This window comes from Pangasianodon hypophthalmus, chromosome 2 (genome assembly GCF_027358585.1).
Source record: "Pangasianodon hypophthalmus isolate fPanHyp1 chromosome 2, fPanHyp1.pri, whole genome shotgun sequence".
Classification (NCBI taxonomy): domain Eukaryota; kingdom Metazoa; phylum Chordata; class Actinopteri; order Siluriformes; family Pangasiidae; genus Pangasianodon; species Pangasianodon hypophthalmus.
The window spans coordinates 26,667,009-26,681,190 of record NC_069711.1 but is presented as its reverse complement, the minus strand read 5'-3'; the positions used below and the strand labels follow the sequence as shown (position 1 = coordinate 26,681,190).

The 14,182-nt window shown below is 39.8% G+C and overlaps 1 protein-coding gene across 19 annotated transcripts in view; it reads right to left on the bottom strand.

Annotated features, from left to right (window-relative positions):
- lrrfip1b (leucine rich repeat (in FLII) interacting protein 1b) overlaps positions 1-14,182 on the bottom strand; it is a 52,971-nt gene that overhangs the window by 31,758 nt on the left and 7,031 nt on the right. Inside the window, exon 1 of one of the 19 annotated variants that reach the window (XM_034313954.2) lies at positions 2-12,374. The exons of 16 other annotated variants lie outside the window; for them this stretch is intronic. The gene's annotated coding sequence lies outside the window, so the exon portion shown is untranslated. Of the gene's footprint in view, position 1; positions 12,375-14,182 lie in introns of those variants that run through there. 2 more of the 19 variants (XM_034313963.2, XM_034313964.2) reach the window with 2 other exon arrangements.

Here is a 14,182-nt window from a genome sequence, read left to right as displayed (position 1 = left end):
CCAATCAGAATCAATTCAAGTGCTGTGGTATAAAAAAGGTTTTCTAAGTAAAGAAAATTAAATGCTTTTTTTTAGTGCTTTTAACAGTAGATATTGACAAAAAACAGCTTTACAGAAATTCAGTCCCTAATTAGCAAGCCAGTGGTGACAGCAGTAAACGAAACTCCCTGAGATGGAATGATGAAAAACCAGTCTCAGCATGGATCCTCCCCTCTTCTGGGTGACTCCAGATAGAGGCATTTTGATCATTAAACTTACTATACAGTTGTACAGTGAAATGGAAAACAGTACTACAATACTTGGGATCAGTGCTTCTGGTACAACGTTTGTATAAATTCTGTACATCTTTTGGCCACTACAGCTCTTTTAAGACTTTTAATATTGCTTCATGTCTGTGATTTGTAAGTGTTGGTGTGATTTTACCCTCTTTATTGTTATGTACATGATTAAGAGTGTTTTGTGAACTTTCCTTGTCAATGGTGAGGGGAAGTCAACAATGTACTGAACAGTAATGGACCAGAGCCCTTGTGTAACGTCAGAATACAATGAGGCAAACATTTAGAAACTACAATGGCTGGACAGACCTAAAGTACTATTCATCATATATTTACGCCATACATTTTAAATTCTTTTGAAATACTAATTACCTCTTTTGAGTGTTCAAAAATTAAAAATGTTTCTATTTCACAGATATAAGCCAACCTTTCTAGATGTTGTGCAATTGTTGACCAGCATGTTCAGCAGCCTGTTTAGCTCGGTAGAGTTATTATTGAGCCTAGTGGTCAAAATGGGAGCTACAAAAAGCGCTAGGGCCATAGGGGAAGGAACCGTGCTGCCTCGTGCTCACTCTGTGAATGTTTGGTTTATGAGTGGAGGAGAAGCAGTAGGCAGGACAGTTAATGATGCTACCTATTCTGTGTTCATTGGACCAGACCTCCTGTATTACAAAATTATTCTTAGGCCATAGTTCTCAGTTCTTTCCCCGATTAGGTCGAAAGGATGTGATTAGCAAGTTTAATCTACATTGCCATTTAATTAGCTACGTAACTAGCTAGGTGGTTACTGTGTCTTTGAACTGCAATTATCAGCAACCAGAGACCATCATAACTGCAACTGCTTATTCAATTATAACGTCTAATTTCAATAAAGCCATGATCGGAATTTTTGTGCATCTGAAAGATCAACAAGCTAAATTACTTCAAATGAGTCAAATGAAAGGGTGAGGTAGCAGTGCTATGTCAGAGATGAGCAGTTTGATCAACCAATTCTGTTCTCTTGTTGAAAAATAAAATTGTACATAGTAAGTTTGTTCATAAAAAGGGCATCTCTTACACGCGATGGAGCCCTACCAAGCATGCAGAATGCCATGATGCCTGAATGGTGAAACAGTCCCCAACTCTGTTAATGTTAGTGTTAAGATTAACATGATTTTATTAGTTGACTGAGATTTCATCTCATTTTCTCACAAGTAGCCTGTAGTTGTAGATCTTGCACTGCATCTTTTTTTCTCCACTGGAAGGGCACCCATTAGGGCACTTCATCATGTTTCCTCGCATGTAGGGAAACCCTATAGAGCACTGCATCCTGTATTCTCCAGTGGAAGGGCACCCTAGAGGACACATCGCATTTCTCTTTCTTCAAATTTTTTACCTTTGAAAGGCAGCCACTAAAGCACTTCATCACATTGTCTCCACTGTAAGGACACGTAGAAGGCGTTTTCATGGCCTTTTGTTGACCATTAAAGCAATTACCACTTGCATTTACAAGTTTGATACTGTATTAGGGCTACAACAAAGAGCCCGAGCTCCAGTCCTGAAGGGTCATGGTCCAGCAATTTCCCTTCCCTATTATCCCTGACATTAAATGAGCTTAATAAACATGGTAAATAACTGATGAAATGACTCGTATATTTTTGAGAAGGGAATTCATCAATGATCACTATGGGCAGGCTTCACTGTTGATGCTAACAAACAGCTCGGATGTTGAAAAGAAATTTCCATGGAAGCGTATTGATTAAATTACACCGAAAGAGTAACGGCATTGCGTAACCCAACAAGAAAATGGTGCATATTTGACAACTGTCATTCTAAACAATCCAGAGCAAAGAACATCTCACTACAACACACTCAACATCCTGTAATATCCAACTTGATCATAAATAAGAGTTTGCGTAAACTGGACGAATCAGAGATGTGTGGTTTCCTTAAACATTCCTGCAGTCTACTGACAGCAAACAAAAACAACACTGTGCTAGATCCTAACAGTGATTCTGTTTCAGATTAGGGTTGCTATATCTATTTCCCCAAGCACAGTCTGCAATACTTTATAAGAAACCAGACTTATTGTCTAAGACAAGGTACTCCAGTCTTTTCCACAGAAGTTTTTTTTATTCTTTCTTCAATAAACACTTTGTCTTGGTCAGGTTCACGGAGAACTGTGTACACTATGCTCACAAACATTCACAACCAGGGGCAACGTAGAATACACAATCCACCTACCAGCATGTTTTTGGGAGATGGAAGGAAACCGGGGAACCTGGAGGAAACCCATGCATACATGGGAAGAACATGTGAAACTTCACATGCAGTTATCTGAGCTGAGGATCAAGCATAGTACCCTGTAGCTATGAGGCGGTAACTCTACCTGCAGCACCACCATGCCACCCACACAGGTATTCATTACATCCAAACAGGAATCACACCTACTCATACCTAAGACCAAGATAAATTAAACTCATGGAATCAGGCTTGGCCTTTGCATGCTTGGATTTGTGCATTGTGCAATTTGTGCATTTTGTATCTGAGAAACAAACATTCTTGGTTTGTACTACTGATATAAAGCACGCCTATATAAGGTGGTTCTGCTTATTTTCAACATGTATGGCAAAACAGAAATTGTCCTGTGTGCAAACAGAGAGATATCTCACAGTCCAATGTGGTTCGTGCACTGAGCAGAGACAGAAGCTTTGGGTCAGGATGCACTGGTGCATGACTTGCTAAAAAAAATGGCTGTATGCCTTCCCAATGCTGTCACTGCTGTGGATGACACTATATGCAGCCCATTCTGTCCGAACAGACCATGGTTCCACTTGTTGTTGATGTCACTGACTAGCCCTTCATACCCGCTACCCATCAGACAAGACCTACTGTCCCAGATGAACAGGGTCACTTTTGCACAGCAGACCACACACCCCGGGAAGTAACCATAGCATATTGCACAGCACAGCATAAAGGGTCAGGCAAACTTTTGAAAATGTGTTTACAGAGTTGACTAGAAGCATCTCTTTTTGCTTAAAAGTGTACATGGCAGCATTGGCTTCATACAAGGGACAGATGACTATTTTTCGCTGGGAGTGCAAAAGCTAGTCAAAACTCTTCTTAAAGCTGTGAAAGGTGTCTCACCCTCACGTAAAACAGCGATCCCATGGTGGGATCATGGAATTAGTCCTAAGCAGCTTATGCAACATACCATAATGAAACAGTGGAAAATGCTAAATAAAGTAGCGTTCACTTTGTCTGCGTCTACGCTGGGATTTCAGAAATGTCACACTGTGGCTAAATCCAGCAGTCAAAGATGCTGATGCTGCAGTATGTCAATAAACCTATCAATCTATCAGCTCCTGTAGGTCAGAATGTGCCCTAGTTAGTCCAGTGAGGGCTCTCAAGCATTATGTGGAAATGACTGCCTGCTGGTGGGTCACTGACAAACTGTTTGTGTGCTTTGGTGAACAGCGTAAGGGGACTGTACTGTCTAAAGACAGATTAGTCCATTGGTCAAGAGGTGCCTTCTTCAATTAAATACCATTCAATGCGCACTATGGCTACCTTCTGGGCACCACTAAGAGGAGTGTCATTGTGGACATTTTTGAGGCAGTGACATGGAGTTCACAGTCAGATTTTACAGACTGAATATCTAAATAAAATATGGTATTTGTTTATGATTGCTGTCTGTTATTGTCTAGCGAGGTGCGGCATCAGGATGTGTTATAAACCCTTGTGACCTTTGATACACAAAGGTCCATTAGGAAAACAGAAGGAAATCACCCTGGTCGTCCGGAAGAAAAGGAAGTTCTACCACTGAGTAGAGGTCCTCTAAGGCCACCTGGGTCATTTGGGTTGACAAGAATGGCCATAGCAGGGGTCTTTTATAGCCTGCACATGTGAGGTCACGATCATAAAGTGACGAGTTTGCTATTAGTACAGTGGAGGAAAAGTGCAAACGGGAACACTCTTCTGAAGGAAAGCTTCCATTCAGTCCTAGAACCATGATTACATATGTAACCTTCTGATATTTACAAAAAATTACATGTATGAAATACAAAGTATTGTCTTGCTCTGTACAGATGTGCAAACAGTTTTATTCACGGTTTCACTGATTTAAAAAAGGAAAACCGAATCAAAATGCAATGAATTCTGGGAAAGGTCTGCAACTGAGTGCACATCCATGTTAACTCATTAGGCCTAGATGACATAATGAACTTCATTTCTGAAATTAACACACTGGAATATCCCTACAATGGTGATGGAGATTCTGTCAAAGGGAAATGGGATAACTGTGAAATAAAAACAGTATTGGCATGCAGGACTAGAAGCTTCTTTCAGTCACATCAGCTGATCATCCTGTCAACAGCATGTCAAGGAAGGCCTGCTTTTTTCAGTAGGCCCTGTAGCAATGGCAATCCCTCATGCAGCAAAAGCTCTGTGCTTGTCTAAGGCAGAAAAACAAGCACAAAAGTAGGAAAGCAGACTATAAATCATAAGACAAAAGCACGTGAATGCCAGCACAGCCTATTTATGGTTTAAATGCTTGATCCTTTTTTTTTTTTTTTCCACGGAAGGCCTTACACGCCTTTTGGCTCAAATGAGCCCACTGTTTCAGCATAGACATGAAACAATTTTCTGGAAACTGAGCATGCTCACATGGAAGTGTTAAAAACCTAAGAAGACCTTACAAGATGCTTACAAATAATAGAACCAAAGGGTAAATAAGGTCAGAGCATAATCAAAGAGTTAGAAAAAAAAAAAAAAAGTGATAATTGCAAGAGTCTCGATGTAGTGAAGCCCTATTACAGCATAAACACAACCACATGAGTGTGCAGTGCTCTGAGAGCAAAACTACCAGAAACAGGGGATCTGTGTGTTTTGTGTGTGTGTGTGTGTGTGTGTGTGTGTGCATTTGTAGGAGGCTTGTTTTTATATCTGTGTGGGGACATTTGCCTGGTGCCCGCAAGAGAACTTTTTGTTTTCCCCTAACAGAAACTAGACTTTTTTTTTTTTTTTCTAAATCTATAAGAGCTACAATTAGTTAGTATGGATGTAGACATAGCATTACAAGTGTGTGTGTCTGCCTGTCTGTCTGTCTAACATCATAGGCAACTACAGTATATGTGGACTCTGATATGTACTGCTTAAGGTCCATCTCAGTACACTTAACAATACCACAAACAAGAACTGCCGCAAATTATACCGACATATTTTTATGTCCATGCTTGTATTGGAATCCGGACCAAACAGATGCTTTAAACTGTCACGGATCATTTCTCTGGTCAGAGATACAGCCCATCATTTATGTGCCTGCAAATAGAGAAAGGGGATACATTCGCATTTGACCATTTTCATTGTGCAACTCTGTGGCTAGATGCTAGCTACATGAGCTATATTTTGGGTTTTCTTATTTTGTAAAGGAACAGCTCTAAATACAGGCTGGCACTCATTGTGGTCACAGGGACTGGGGGATCATCAGAGAATCTGAGTGGTGTTACACGGTTTATTAAGCAGGGGCATCAGTGAGCTCTATACCCAAAACAACCAACCTGATGTTCTTCCACTATTTAGCCAGAAAAGAGTTTTGGTATTGCAACTGTAGGTGTTCACATACCAGATACAACGAACATTTACTGTACGAGCTACATGACGGATAATCAATATGTACAGATAACAATGTCTTGAATCTATACACTGATTAGGCCAAGCTTTGCACAATTTGGCCTGATTTACTAAAAAAGCAGGTAATTTTCATGTGCAAGGTGTGTTGTGCATGCATGATTTCCAAAGAGTACTTAAATGAACGACATCATGTGCAAAGACAGCAGAGGAACCAATACATAAATTAGGTTTTTTTCATGTCCTATTTGTTATTGATAGGCAGGAACAAGATGTCTTCTAACACCCAGAAGAGTTAAACTGAAACTAGCCCCATGTGCATAATGGCACATCCAGCATAACAGTGATTAATACAATATAAATGTAAAATAAAAGAGCAAAAGTATGTTCTTTTCATAAGGATCACGTTAATGAAAACCTGTGTTTAAATGTTGATATGGGAGGTGTGAACTTTCACAAATAGGCAGCAATCCACAATAAATTTTAATTTCCTGTCTGGTAATGATTAATGTGTGGTAATGATAATACTGTGCACGTATCAAAGTGTTTCCAAACATTAGCAGTAGTCCAGGTGGTTGAGGTGGTTAGACTAATCGAAAGCTCAGCAAATTCTGAAACACAACATAGCCTTTGGGCAGCATATGAGAAGCATATGAATTCTCTTTCCTTCCCTCTGGCCTTCTTAAGCCTTGCCATACCTTAAAATACATTCCTCCTAATTAGGAAAGTCAGTAATGAGGCCACATTTCTACCTTCAAATAGCCTTGATATCATCTCATTGTAGGAATTTTTTGCCATGGAAACTCTTTATAATCCCCACACTCCTTGTTCCACAGGGACAAATTAAGGTAAAAAGCAAAGTAAGTCCAGCAAGAGCTTGTTTTTAGTAGCTCTCTGTGCTCAGGCTGGCTCTGGAAACATTCAGCTCAACTTTAGAGCACTGAAACATTCCAAAGGAAACAAGTCTGTAGTCGTAGCCTGGTCCAGTTTGCTTGTTTTATAAGTCTTACCTAAAAAAGCATTGCCTGGTAGTGGCCAGTGAGTGAGCACCAATAGCAGTTTGTAAATGCTGGTGAACTATTTTCAGCCTTGCATTGTAAGCTGATTGTTATTCCAGTCGGACAAAGTAAAACACACAATCAGAGTGGTAAAGCAACACTCGCAGTGCAGCTGGAAACATCCTCTCTTAAACGCTAGTGTAGCAGAACTGTGTTGATGGATAAATGGACAAAAATACTTTCTGGCTTAAACAATAAAGCCTCTTTCTTTATGACCAGTTTTGAAGGAAAAAATAAAGCACAGCAAGCCAAGTGTTGATCAGTTATTGAGCCTCTGCGGTTGAGCATAGCCTTTATTTTTTAACAGTCTGGCCTAAATCGTTTGCACTAGTTGGTCCTCATTATCACTCATCAGCATACGCATGTTAAATTAGAGAGAGCTCTCTGATTGGCTGTGCAGGAAAAAAGAAATCAAAGTTAGCAAAGCAAGCAAACAAAGTGCTTAAGCATCTCCTCTGATTAATGAGTGGATTAGCAAAAGTTAAAAATAACATTTGCTAATCTTCCCATTGGCACATACTAAACAAATCAATCTTTAGTAACCACTTTCTGATTCTAACAATGTTATCGCTCAGTCACAGGGATTTGGAATCAAAGACTAATAGTAAACACAGCCAATCATTTTACTGTACCAAGATAGCTAAACAGACTGTTTTGCTCCCTGACCTCTGAATTGAAATCTTGGCCATTGGTCTGCCCTCTTTTTTTAATTTTCAGTCTCTCCTCTTAAGTATGAGCATCAAAAGATTTTTCTAAAATCAGGTCAAACATTATCAATAATTGCCATTTCATGCCAAAAAGCAGCTAAGCTGCTAGGTGAAGAAGAATGCTACATTTATTTACGATATTTACAAATTACACCGACTGCAGCCTCCAAGCGATTCTGACAATGAGGTCAACCAATCACCATAAGAAGTCGTGTGTACAGGCGGGACAAACATAGAGCGAACTGTCCAATAAACATCAAGATGTTTTTTTCTTTGCAAAACGCCCACACTCCATTCACTCCCAGTGAAGCCGTGTGTCCAGGTGGCCCGCAAAATGATGCGTTAATAGCTTGTTGTCCAATGAGCGTTAATCATTCATCCCATTAAAATGGTTAGTACACAAACACCTAATAGACACTAATAGATGCACAGCTGGATAGATGTCTATTAGCTCTGTGTACAAGACTTTCACGCAGGCTGCGCTGTTCAACAAAACAGTTTGAGTTAAATAAACGAACAGCACGATATTGCAGTGAGACATTTGGTCATTTGATTCGCTAAAACATTGAATTCCACCAATGAATAAATAATATAGACACTTTGGTAAACATTTCATTGCTGCATTTTAATTAAATTTTAGGGGAAGCCAGGCTTCCCGTGTAGTCATAAAGCAATCGCCCGTGGAGAACACTAGGCATGAGACAGGATATACACCCTGGATAACTAGTCCATCGAAAAGCACCATGTACGTACTCATTCCCATCCAGGGGCAATTTGGCATAGCCAATCCACCTACAGGCATGTTTTGGGAGGTGGAAGGAAACTGGAGAATCTGAATGAAACCCATGCAAACACAAAACGCCATACAGACAATCTCAGGATTGAACCAGGAACCCTGTAGGAACCCATGGGTTTCATTCAGCATCCAGGACCCTGAAGCGGGCAGTTAAGATTGTGGCTGACCCTCTCACCCCGGACACAAACTTTTGAGGCACTCCCCTCCGACAGGAGGCTGCGGTCCATCAAGACTAAAACCTCACGCCACAAAAACAGTTTCTTTCCATCCGCAACTGGCCTCATCAACAATATCCAGGACCCATCATGGTCTCCTATCTACCTCCATGGACATTAACAAAAAACCCCATCTGCATCTTCTTACTTCAAACTGTGAGCATTTGCACTGGCCCAATTTTGAACATCCTGCATGTACAGTTAATATCTCTATTTTTATTTGCCTAAATTTTTATATTTCTATATTTATGATCATAGTTTTCATAGCTTTATAGTTTATTTATAATTATGCTTCTCATTTCATAACTTTCTCTTTTCTCTTTTACTTTCTTATCTTACATTAATATTAATCTATTAATTTCTTATTAATATTATTTTTATTTCTTGTATTTTACTGTAATTACTAAGCACCAGTACACCAAGACAAATTCCTTGTACATGTAAATCCACGGTACTTGGCAATAAAGGTGATTCTGATTCTGATTCTGTAGCTGTGAGGCAGCAATGCTACCTGCTGCATCACCCTGCTACGCTAAACAGATTACAGTGGAGGAAAAATGGTAGCTAGGTTACTGTTTTGGCCATGTCCCACTCTGCATAGTACACACTCTATAATAAAACATACCAAAGTGATAAAAGCCTTTTCAGTGTCTAGCTCTCCAAACCGTTTCACTAAAGCGTTAGTATAATTATCAACCACATAAATAAAGAGCTCTGTCGTTCTCCAGAGATACCAAGCATCTTTGTGATTCGACTTCACATACAGCTAACACTTCACCATGTTGGTGTTGGTGAGCTAATGTTTATCCAGGAAGAGCTAGCCTGCAGAATACAATTTATAGCACAGACACCTTGAGTTCATCACAATATTTGGCAAACTCTACCATTTTTTCCTCCTTTCCTGACACAGATTTCCTTTCAAACTGCAGTAGATTATCTCCAAGATAGTGAGGACTGTTGACATTAGCATAGTGCTGGAAACAAAATCCATTTTCCTCACTCACCAGTGACGAATCCCTAATATATACTCAAATACAATCTGGATATTCTTAACGGCTCATATACCCTTGGAACTCATGGAACCCAGCTAGCAGAACATTCAAAAAAGTGCGACTGGGCAGTGGTGCCTCAACAAGGCTCTGAATTATTGATCAGAAGGTCAGGGTTCAAGCCCCAGCACTGCCAAGCTGCCACTGTTGGGCCCTTGAGCAAGGCCCTTAACCCTCTCTGCTCCAGGGGTGCTGTATCATGGTTGACCCTGCACTCTGACCCCAGCTTCCTAACAAGCTGCGATATATGAAGAAAAGAATTCCACTGTGCTGTAATGTATATGTGAAAAATAAAGGCTTCTTCTTCAGCCGAAGAGAACCCAAAGTGAACCAAGCATCAAAATGACACTATCAACAGGGTACACACTAGGACTGTTTTTTTTTTTTAACCACTCTCAAAAGAATTCTGACCAATCCTGCCCACTCCTGAAGGAATTTTGACCAAATCCTGCCCACTCCCACAGAAAGTTTGACCAATTCCACCAGCTCCCACAGTTATTATTTTTGTTTGTGCCCGCCAGCAATAAATTATTTAAACCACAGTGACTGCGACACATCCAACACACTCCCATGTTAATCAGCGTAGTTATTCTTTGTCCTGTGAGCTTTATATCTGACCGCCCACTCCCACCCAAGAGACTAAAAACCTTCAACTGTGACTTTTTTGCTGTAGCAGTCCCAATGCACTCCTCTAGTACACTAGATACAAACATGGTACCTAATTTTCATTCAATTATTCATGCATTCATTCATCTTCAGTAACTGCTTTATCCTGGCTGCGAGGCAGGAATTCACATCTAGGGGCAATTTAGCATAGCCAGTCCACATAACATCGTTTTTGAGAGGAGGAAAAAACCAGAGAACCCAGAAGAAAAACCAAGTGGACACATGGAGAACATGTGAAACGCTGCACAGACAGTAACCAAAGCTCAGGATTGACGTTGGAGCTGTGAGGCATCAATGTATCCCTCAGCAGCACCGTGCTGCCCATCTAACGTACTTCTGCTCATGTGTTTATTATTTATTTTTTTGTTTATCATTACGTCTGTTCATCAGCTGTAGCTAGCTACGTGTTTGCAACAAAATGGCAAACACATCGAAAAAAATTCCAGATTCACGGCAGATTCACATTCATTCATCTTCAGTGGTGTAAAAATGGCGACTAGTCTTGCTTGTCAGGTAACACTCAAAAATACATACTACCAGAGTATTACGATTTCTGTAGCAGTAGTTCAAATAGAGAATACAGAACTATATGTAGTGATCCTGGAACACCAGCGATGGTGTAATTTTGTTCATAGTACTAGTTCAATACTATATGACTGCCATGAGGTGATGTAGGGAATGCAGTGATTTGCTGTGTTGAGAATATCTTCACCAAAATATTCAATCAACAGTGATCCTTTGATATGAAATTAACAAAAACTAGGCCATGCCAGTTTCACTACTGAGCTGCAAATGATTCACCATCTAAATAACATCTGCGCAGTCCTTGTCCTGTGTTGCTCTCTTTCCATTGATAGAGGAAGTAAAAGGCAGAGATGACATCATCAGGTGCACGACAGTCAATGACTGTACCTATGAGTGGACAACCTGGCATCATTTACTCCCACTGTTCAATTAAATTGTCTTCCACAAACGTCAAACATTAATGGGACCTACATTTAATGTGCTTTAGCAGCTAATGAAGACTGTATAAGCAGCTCATGTAATGTACCAACTGAAAATATAAGTGTATAAACAGCATTTACATTCAACACAACATACAAGTATTTTAAGGGGAAAAAAAATCACTGCTGCAAAGAACTCCTCAAAGAGGGTCTGTTAGAACAGTGTACAACAGAACGAGACATGGCTTTGCTCCAGAACTGTCAACGTTGTCAGCACTGTAAATCTTTGGTCTAAAGTTTGAAAGATGTCAAATGAAGTTATAGTCTCAGTAAGAGCTTCAGGTGCATGTTGGGAAGTGTGTGTGCATTCATGAGGCTAGACTTTCAGCCCACCCACAAATGCCACAGCCTTTTAAGTATCATCATATAACTCCTATCAAATGCATTTATCATAAAGGAAAAATATTGGGGGAGATATCAAGGTCATCTGAACTTACAAACAACAATGCACAGAACACGATCGCCAAAAATAATCTGTTACATTTTGCTTAAAATGTAAATTTGGCTAGCTTTCCATTCACTAACATGGGAGTGGGCTGGGTTTAAAATTGTACTACAGCCAGGCACTAGAGAGCCTCAGAGACATTCTAGCTTCACTTTTAATCCCTTGTTACGACGTCCGCTTTATATACAATCATTAGCTACAATCAGTAATTGTATAGTTACAAAGTGACCTAAATGGTAAGTATATGTAATAAATAGGGTGAGGAATGTAGGTATAAGCTAGTTATACCTAATAAACTGAGTGTGTAGGATCATTAGGTAAGAACAACTGTAGCATATACTATGGCTGCTAAAAGTTTCTGCTTGGCGAGGAGAGGACTAGGAAATCACACACACACACACACACACCCCAAACTCCACCCACATGATAGTTTCAGTGTAATCCACTCTTAAAATGCTGTAAGGTCCCATAATGCATCACTTCCTCCTTTCCACCTCCATTTACCAAGTACTAAGCAGCGGCTTAAAGCTTATCTTACCAACCCCCAATTATGCGCACACACACACACACACACACACACACACACACACACACACACACAAAATGGACCACAAAATTACTCTGTGATCATGCAGATGGATACATGACCATATAAAACTAATAAGAAAACACTGTTCAAAAATATTTCTCTAAAGGCCGCTGTTCTAGCCATAACAATCTAATGGAGAAATACATTAGGAACATATAATGCGTCAGATAAAAGGCTGGCCTGCCAGATGTACACTGGACATTAAAGTGTTTACTGGACTGACAGTCAGCATGGGATGTTAACGCTGTCTAGAGGCTTAATGATCCAGGTCAGTGGGTAGAGACTTGGCAATCTTCGTATGCTGCAGTGGGGCCAGGCTTATGTGCATTTTCTTCCTCTCCCACCGGCATTTATTCTCTGCCCAATGCAGACCTGCCTGACCTCTTCCCATTTGCCAGCCAAAACCACCACGCCTATTCCTCTGTGAGTCTCTCCCTGTTTAAAGAAAAATATATCCCACGATGCCTTGCTCTATCAGACACACGCCACTTTTGGCTGTGTGTTTTCCGCCACATGAGTCACAAATCAGAAAATGAGAGAGCCAAGAGGTGGAACAAGTAATGAATGCGAATTTGGTCAAATGTTCCACTGAGCTCAACATGTGTGACTAAGACAAATGTTAAATTTAGAAAATGACACACTCCTATTTCTGTTTCTGTACAGCCACATCATGGTCCCACAACTGCAAAGTTGTAATTCACATGAGCCAGCTTGTTTGAAAATGTACATTCTCATACACTTCATTTATAATTCCTAAACAGAAATTCATAAATAAATTCACATAGGTGAATAACAAGTTAAAGTCACAAAGTCAGTGTCATATAGCGGTTACACTCAGACGTAGTTAATATAAGTGAACATTTTTTTTCAGCAGGGATGAAAAATATCAGAGTAACTGCACTTCATTCTTCATGCTGTGATTATTTTGGAAGATCTGCACTTTACGCAAGCATTACTGAAGTTTAATTCTTTTACTCTTATTCAAGCAAATGTATGAGAGGAAAAAAACTCCTACTACTACTCTTTACTCCTTATATTTTCAATTTGACCTACTTTGACCTGAAACTACTTTCTCCACATCTCAAAATCTATTTTTCTGTTGCCCAGCTGCTATCAATTTTTAAAATCAATTTAAAATCAAATTCACATCAATGTCAAATGAAACTGCACACACCTGCGCTCATTTGTTTTTGAGAAAAGACCACTTGTGCCATCACATCTAAAGAAGCATCTTGAGGTAAGTTACCTTTAAGTTTGGTAAATTTGCTAGCTAGTTACTTTGTTGTTATAGCTACCTTAACATTCATCCCGCGTTGAAATGTTAATGAAAAATGAATGTTTTAATCAGTTACAAATATTTACTTTTACCCTTGCATATTTTAGTATGTTTCAATGTTGATACTTTTTGACTTTCACTAACATAGATATCTGGCTCCATAATTCTACTTTTAATGAAGTAAGGTTTTCACACAGTACCTAGACATTTACTTAAGTACAGCTGCTCTGTATTTTTTCCAACCCTGGTGTTCCAAGCCCTAAAAACCACTCCACTAAACATCCAATTATCAACCTGATCAAGAGCTCTCTCATTCTCAAGGGACACCAAGCACCTTTGTGTTTCCACTACAGTTCAGCAGGTGCCACTATTTCTAGCTTTCTATGCAATTCTATACCCAGAAGTATGTATCTCCTCTATATGAGAGGAAAGCACAAGCTATCTTAAAGCACAAGTATCTGAGGACCGCCATGTAGAAGGTGGGTGTCACTGAAG